The sequence below is a fragment of the Neoarius graeffei genome, chromosome 17 (assembly GCF_027579695.1).
Source record: "Neoarius graeffei isolate fNeoGra1 chromosome 17, fNeoGra1.pri, whole genome shotgun sequence".
Classification (NCBI taxonomy): Eukaryota; Metazoa; Chordata; class Actinopteri; order Siluriformes; family Ariidae; genus Neoarius; species Neoarius graeffei.
In genome coordinates, this window is record NC_083585.1 from 4,132,728 (window position 1) to 4,139,569 (window position 6,842).

Sequence of the window (6,842 nt, forward strand, 5' to 3'; positions counted from 1 at the left end):
GTGTGTGTTATGTGTGTGCGTATGTGAATGTGTGGATATCTTGTGCTAAGTCAGCAAATCACATCTTAATTCCAATGGAATTCCTTAATTCCATTAATGTGTGTGTGTGTGTGTGTGTGTGTGTGTGTGTGTGTGTGTGTGTGAATGAAACCTTCAATCATAAGCAAAATAATATTTCATATCAACGGATGTTTCAGCAATTCAGCAATTTCAACATTTACGCATGTCAAAGTGCACGAGATGTTTTTACGACAATGTTTTACGACAATTTTAAACAAAGACTATGTTTAGTCTAACCTGGACGAAGGCCAGGTTACACAGGAATAGTTTAAAATCACTGTTATAGTATATGTAATAGTCTAAAATAATAAAGGATCTTAAAAAGCTCTAAAATATTAAAATCATAAAGTCTTAACACTTTGTGCAGCAATAAGGCTAATATAGATCTTTAAAATTATAAAACTATAAAACTAACATGAATCACTTAATGCAGCTTTAAATCTAACATTAAATCTAACATTCAATCATTTCAATTTCAAATTCAACACTGAAGCGACTGATTAAATCTAACAATCCTAAATCACATTCTGTAGCTATAAAACTAACTTAAATCATGGCTTTAAATCTAACAGTGGTTGAAATCAATTTTCATGGATCCTGTTGATGCTATGTCAATGAGGTTCTCTTGTTCACATACCGGCAGGGCGGCAGGGACAGTAGAAAAGGGATGTCGAATCCAACTGTCCGATTCGTCACTGTCAAGGAAGTACCTGCGCAGCTCAGCAGCCAGCTCGCTGAGATGTGTTGTAATGTTGCGCTTGATGCCGTCTGTCAGACTGAGGTGATTTTCACACAGAAAATCATGCAAGAATGGAAAGGCCTCTGTCTTGTTTTTGCCCACGCAGTCTATCCAGAGCTTCAATTTCTGGATCATTGCCTCGATTTTATCTTGCACATTAAAGATGGTTGCGGAGAGCCCCTGTAATCCAAGATTAAGTTCATTCAGCTGAGAAAAAATGTCACCAAGCTAGTCGTGAAAGAAACTCTCCATCATGCAAATTGCCAGACAGGTGAAATGTCTGGTCAACAAAAAACATTTTAAGTTCATCTCTTAATTCAAAGATGCGTGTCAATACTTTCCCCCTTGATAACCAGCACACCTCCATGTGCAGTAGAAGAGATGTATGGTCGCTGCCCATTTCATTGCAGAGTGCAGTAAATATGCGAGAGTTCAGAGGCCTGGCTTTAACAAAGTTCACAATTTTTACAGTTGTGTCCAAAACGTTCTTCAAATTTACAGGCATGCCCTTGGCAGCCAGAGCCTCTCTGTGGATGCTGCAGTGCACCCAAGTGGCGTCGGGAGCAACTGCTTGGACGCGCGTGACCACTCCATTGTGCCTCCCTGTCATGGCCCTTGTGCCATCTGTGCAGATGCCCACACATTTAGTCCAAAAAAGTCCATTCGATGTCACAAAGGTGTCCAGCATACGGAAGGTGTCTTCCCCTGTTGTTCTTGTTTTGAGTGGTTTACAGAACAGCATGTCCTCCTTAACTGACCCTTCATGGATATAACAGACATATACCAGGAGCTGTGCCAGGCCGGCCACGTCCGTTGACTCATCCATCTGTAGTGAATAAAATTCACTGGCTCGTATGCGAAGCAGTAACTGTTTTAAAACGTCCCCAGCCATGGTACTGATACGCCGGGAAATGGTGTTGTTTGATGAAGGCATGGACTGTATGACACTTTTTGCCTTTTCCCCCAACATTACCCCAACCGTGTCTGTGGTAGAAGGTAGAAAAAACTCCTCCACAATATTGTGGGGCTTGCCAGTCCGGGCTACTCGGTAGCTCACCATATAAGACGCCTCTAACCCTTTCTTGTTTATTGTGTCTGGTTTTCTTATGCTGCTCTTACTGGTAGAAAGCCCACATAATTCCCTTTCAAAAAACTCCCGTGGTTTATTTTTCAAGTGAGGGTGATTCGTCTCCAGATGTCTGCACAAGAGTGATGGTTTCATTGAGTTGTGAGATAACACTTTTGTGCATACAATGCACCGTGGCTGAATAGACGAGCCAGTACCGATACAAGTGAACCCCAACGAAATGTAGTTCTCATCATATTTGCATCTTTTTTCTGATGTCGTCCTTTCTGCATCCATATGCTTGCTCATGTCAGGGGGGTCATCATACTCACAGTCACTGTCAGGGGCACAAGCCATGCTAGTAGCTTGATGAGCAACAGTATCCCTACTGCTGCTAGCACCCTGATCCATGGAAGAGAAATCTGGGTTGCTGTCACTGACAGGGGCATCCCCGATAGTAGGCCTAGGAGCCGATGGCATCTCTGTGGAGGGGTGGTTTACTCTTTTCAGCCATTTGTCCATGTTTGTTCGTTCTTTATTAGCAGTGACGTTTCATTGCCATAGCAGCGAAGTGACATGTACTGTAACTAAACGAACTGAAGTTTCGTGTTGGTTGCCTAGCAACAACTGTTTCAGTTGAAGGGAGAATCCTTGAGCCTAACTTTGTGTGCGTGCATAGTAAAGTGCTGGGACTGATTGGCAGGTTGCTTATTTGTTGTATTACATTGCCTGCATTCATTGCTCATCTCATCTCATTATCTCTAGCCGCTTTATCCTGTTCTACAGGGTCACAGGCAAGCTGGAGCCTATCCCAGCTGACTATGGGCGAAAGGCGGGGTACACCCTGGACAAGTCGCCAGGTCATCACAGGGCTGACACGTAGACACAGACAACCATTCACACTCACATTCACACCTACGGTCAATTTAGAGTCACCAGTTAACCTAATCTGCATGTCTTTGGACTGTGGGGGAAACCGGAGCACCCGGAGGAAACCCACGTGGACACAGGGAGAACATGCAAACTCCGCACAGAAAGGCCCTCGCCGGCCACGGGGCTCGAACCCGGACCTTCTTGCTGTGAGGCGACAGCACTAACCACTACACCACTGTGCTGCCCCACATTCATTGCTATTTGCATACTTTTTTTTTCTTCCCACGTACCCCCTACAATCATGTCGCGTACGTACCACAGTTTGGGAACTGATAAACTAGTGCATAGCACAAAGTGAGTGGAATTTAAAAAAAAAAACTCCTTTAAGGTACATGAAGCCAAGCTGACTGCATCTGTTTGAACTGCTGCTCATGTAGCATAACACACCTGCTGTCTACCTACTTCCATATGTATGAGCTCACAGACATTTGACAAGTGTTACTTGTGATTGACATCCCTCCCTTCCTGATTTGTGTTTTGACATCAATCCCCAGCTGACAGGGTGAATGCTTTTCTATTGCACCAATTAGGAGCCCCTGCCCAAGCAGATTTGTCAAAATCTTGTTGATGTCTACAAAGTGTCTGTCCCAGGTGATATTTCATCAACTAGTAGGTATGCTGTATGTATATTTATTACCATGTAGGTGTAAGTTTAGGGTACGATGGTGTGGTGGTTAGTACTGTTGCCTCACAGCACAATGGTTCTGGGTTCAAGCCCAGTAGCTGGTGGGAGGGGTCTTTCTGGGTGGAGTTTGCATGTTCTCTCTGTGTGGCTCTTCTGTGGGTGTTCTAGTTTCCTCCAAAGACATGCAATTAGGTTAACTGGCTACTCTAAATTGTGTATGAGTGTGTAGAGAGGAACTGGCTACCCAACTGCTGCAATTCTGGCCAAGCCAACAAAACATGGCTTGGCTGAAGCCTAGAGCAGGTTCAGCAGTTGACTTCAGAAAACCCAAAATAAACTCAAACCTGTGCACCAAATTATGGGTTTGTTTGTTTGTTTGTTTTCTGTTAAAGATGTTAGATCATCATTGTACCACAGAAGAAATCCTTGAAAGGCCAATATTGCCATCACATTTATGTCCATGAGGAGTGTACAACACCTCGCAAAAATTATGAAATCACCAGAATTTGAGGATGTTCATCCAGCTTTTTTTTTTTTTAGCAAATAAATAATAGATAGGGCAAAACCAATTTTTAACAGCTGAACTTTCTGGCTTCATAGGACATAACTCAATCATTAAATTATTTTAATTTATTTTAATGGCATTTTTCTCCAGATAAAGTAGAGGGGAAAATTATGGAATTATTCAATGTTGAGGGGAGAAAAAATCTGCACCAGAATTGACCACAGACTCCACTTCCCATGAATATCTACAGCGTACTACAGTGGCAGATAAAGTTTCCAACTACTACTACTTGGTTTTACAGCAGCTGGCATCCACAATGTTGCAGTACTGTTAGCTACATATTATTTTTTCTATATCCTTATCACCTCATTTTCAAGCAGTCTTTTGAGGCCAGTTGTTCTTATAAAAATGTAAATAACCATTCCCTCCCCTTAGCTGTGTCTCCATATTTTAATATACTTTTAATACTGTCCTCTACCTGGCCTATTTTCTGTAGCTCTGTCATCATTTCTTGCCTCTCATACCTACATTTTTTGCATGATGTAAGGATATACTCCACTGTCTCAGCTTCATAGCACTGATCACAGAAACCCATGGGATGTTTTCCTATGATGTTAAGTGTACTGTTTAAGCAGGCTGAGAATTGGACACAGCAGTCTTTTTTTTTTTTGCTGCCCTTTCTGGTTTGAGCCCCTACTTCTCAACATACCTACTTTGTTTTGGATTGAGTGCAAATGTCTCCGTTTTGTTTAATTATCCCATAACTGTTGACACTGTTGGTTTACCTTTCTCCACACTGTGCTTTTCTGCTCTGATTTTGATAATTTGATGCTAACTCCAACAGTTTCTTTTATGACTGCTTCTTTTGCTAGTTTGTCCACTCTCTCATTCCCCTGGATGCCTGAATGTGCTGGGACCCAAATGGATGTGATATTTTCCCCTTAATTAACCATTCTTGAATGGTAAACAAGATGTCATAAAGCAAATCTTGACGATTTCTGGTTGAACCTGTCTTAATGCCTGAAAGTGCTGACATGGAATCACTACATATTAATATGTTTCTGCATTCTACCTGATCAGTCCATTCTAATGCCAACAGTATGGCAAATCATTCCACTGTAAATACACTCCGTCAGAAGTTCTCTTACTCATTTCTACCTGGTAACTGGGCAAAGCACCTGCAGAACCTGTTGCATGTGTTTGCAAATCCTTTGATCCCTCTGTAAAAATCTGAATACTGACTCCTATCTATCTATATCCATTACCGCTTATCCTGTTCAGGGTCATGGGCAAGCTGGAGCCTATCCCAGCTGACTATGGGCGAGAGACAGGGTTACACCCTGGACAAGTTACCAGATCATTGCAGGGTTGACACAGAGACAAAACAACCATTCACACCTACGGTCAATTTAGAGCCAGCAATTAGCCTAAACTGCATGTCTCTGGACTGTGGGTGAAACCGGAGCACCCAGAGGAAACGCATGCAGGCATGGGGAGAACATGCAAACTCCACACAGAAAGGCCCTTGTCTGCTGCTAGGCTCAAACCCAGAACCCTCTTGCTGTGAGGCAACAGTGCTAACCACTACACCACTATGCCCCTCTCTCTCGATTAGATTGGCACTTATTAGTGAGCTTAGTCCTCAATAATTCCAGATCCACACATGGGTTTTCTCACAACCAGACAGGTCTAACAGGCCACACCACAGTTGAGCAAAACTCTGTGTCTATTACATCTAATCTTGCCTACTAAATCTTTAGCTATTTGCTCTCCTGTCCAGCCAAAGCTCTCTTTTGAGACAACAGGACAAGTTGGCTTAAAAGTGGTCCTATGGCCAGGTACTTCCATCTCCACTGTGGATCTTTGCAGCTCCTTGTGTTATCTTTGGTGTTTTTTCCCCCATCTTTGATTAATGCTCTCCTTGCTTGGCCTGTGAGTTTTGGTGGGTAGCCTTCTCTTGTCAGGTTTGTCATGGTGACCCATTCTTTCCATTTTGCTATAATGGATTTAATGCTGCTCGCTAGGATATTCAAAGTTTGGGATTTTTTTTTAAAATAACCCAACTCTGATCCACAACTTCACAACTTTGTCTCGGACCTGTTTGGAGTGCTCCTTCTCCCCCATATTGCTGCTTTCAGGAGTCAGGGTCCTTTCAGAACAGGTTGATTTATACAGACATTGGCACGAGGAGTCGCAGCGGCCCAAGGCTCTATCGTTCACAGCTGTTTAAGTATACTCACTCAGAACTTATTGAAATACAAAAACACTGTTCGGACTTTGTTCCAAAGGACATAAAATCCTTCCCAAAACAGATTATTCATCCACGGAAATGCCTGGAATTAATCTGAGCTACAGTGAGACCCAGACCACGGAGACACAGACGGAGAAAGTGAGGCAACAGGGCAGGCTGCTGAGCGAGGCTGCACCATGCTCCACACTGAGCGGCTGTTCCAAGCTTACTCCTCATCAACGCTCGCTTTCTTGTCAACAAAATGGACGACTTGAGACTCCGATTTGTGAATAACCAATGGGACAGCTGTACAGGTAGTCATCGACTTATGACTGCGTTTGGTTACGACTGACCGGTCGTAAACTGATCTGGTCGTAAGTCAGCCTATGTTAAATGAACGTAAGTATATTGTGATGTGTAATGATATTGTAATCATCTTAAAGTCTTATTTTATCAACATTTTCTTATTTCACTACCTTGGCTCATTATTTGGTTTAAGTCAAACACTGCATACTAAACTGCATACAGTACAATTCGTTTAATATGTGCAAAACAAAAAATAGGAAATACAGGTGTGAAAAATAGAAAACATTTTAGTTTGAAACATACCAAAATACAAATGTAAAACATAGCAAAATACAAAATTTAGTGACCGCTGGCATCACTGGTGCTTGGCTGTGGGTC

The 6,842-nt window shown here is 42.5% G+C and overlaps 1 pseudogene; it reads right to left on the reverse strand.

Annotated features, from left to right (window-relative positions):
- Positions 1–625: 625 nt before the first annotated feature.
- On the reverse strand, positions 626–2,387 carry LOC132864564 (zinc finger BED domain-containing protein 5-like; annotated as a pseudogene).
- Positions 2,388–6,842: the final 4,455 nt, after the last annotated feature.